This window comes from Phodopus roborovskii, unplaced genomic scaffold (assembly GCF_943737965.1).
Source record: "Phodopus roborovskii unplaced genomic scaffold, PHOROB, whole genome shotgun sequence".
Classification (NCBI taxonomy): domain Eukaryota; kingdom Metazoa; phylum Chordata; class Mammalia; order Rodentia; family Cricetidae; genus Phodopus; species Phodopus roborovskii.
Genome location: NW_026126567.1, coordinates 31281152 through 31282741, shown reverse-complemented (window position 1 = coordinate 31282741; position 1590 = coordinate 31281152). Strand labels below are relative to the sequence as shown.

Sequence of the window (1590 nt, the reverse complement as noted above, 5' to 3'; positions counted from 1 at the left end):
CACATACAATAATTAACAATAAAATTTTACAAAACATTATTGAAATAGGGGGATTATATGGGGATAATAAATCTAGGTAGGAACTTGTTTCATACATATATCAAATAAAATTCAAGGATATTAAATAAAAACCAAGTCCCAGAGATAACACTTAACTGGTTATAAAAGCAGAAAGATATAGGATTTTTAAAATATAAATGTTACGTAAAAATTTAAATTTCTAAATTCCATAAAACATTGTGTTCATAGTTAATGGGCAAATATATGAGGCAAAATACATTTGCAGTATTTACAATAAGCAAAAGCATATCTACTATATATAATTAGTTCTTATAAATAAATAGGAATAATACCAGCTCTCTGTTCATCCCTGTTCCAGAGGTAGCCACATCTTCTCAAGCAGCGTCAGCCTCATCCCTGAGGCAGGATGGTGAAGGTCAGAGTAAACAGGCCATGTTGGATGATTGCTTGCTAGGGCTGTCTTTAACTCCAGCAAAGTTGATATTGTTGCCATCAATGACCTTTTCACTTATCACACTACATGGTCTACATGTTTCAACCTGACTCTACTCACTGCAATTTCCATAGCACAACCAAGGCTGAGAATGAGTTGAGTAGCTTATAATCAATGGGAAGGCCATCTTCCAGGAGAGAAATTCTGTCAATGTCAAAAGGGATGATGCTGGAGCAGAGTGTGCTGTGGAGTATACTGGTGTCTTCACCGCTATGGAGAAGGCTAGGGACCACTTGAAGAATGGAGCTATGGAAGGATCATCATCTGTGCTCTTTCTGTTAATGTCCTATGTTTGTGATGGGTGTGAAGCAAGAGAAGGTCAAATCACACAAGATTGTCAGCAATGCTTCCTGAACCACCAACTGTTTACCCACTCCTGGCCAATGTCATGCATGATAACTTTGACATTGTTAAAGGACTCCTGACCATAGTGCATACCATCACTGCCACCCAGAAGACTATGGACAGTCCCTCAAGGAAGCTGTGGTATGATGGCCATGGGATGCCTATCATCCCTGCATCCACTGGTGCTGCCAAGACTGCAGACATGATCATCCTAGAGCTGAATGGGAAGCTCATTGGCATGGCCTTCTGAGTGCCTATACCCAGTATTCCACCACAGATCAGACATGCTGCCAGAGAAAAGCTGCCAAGTACAAAGACATCAAGGAAGTGAAGGGCATCATGAGCTACACTGAGGACTAGGTTGTCTCCTTTGATGTTAACAGTGATGCCCACTTTTCTCACCTTTTATTGCTCTTAATAACAACTTTGTAAAGTTTCCTGTTATGGCAATAAATGCAGCTATAACAACATGTTGGTGGGCTTTATGACCTGTATATCATTCAAGAAGTAAGAAGCCTGGATGCCAGCAAGAATACAAGAGGAAGAGAGGCCCTCATCTGCTGAGGAGTTCCCATCCCAACTCAGCCCCTAACACTGAGTATGTTCCCTCGAAGCTCCATCCCAAAACCCCCAAAGAAGGGCAGGGGCTTAGGGAGCCTTACTTCCTCCAATATCATCAATAAAGTCCACTGCACCCATTCACCATTCAAAGGGAATAATCTCAATGCACA

The 1590-nt window shown here is 41.1% G+C and overlaps 1 pseudogene; it reads left to right on the top strand.

The window, feature by feature from the left end:
- The first annotated feature begins 427 nt into the window (after positions 1-427).
- LOC127235279 (glyceraldehyde-3-phosphate dehydrogenase-like) lies at positions 428-1370 on the top strand (annotated as a pseudogene).
- Positions 1371-1590: the final 220 nt, after the last annotated feature.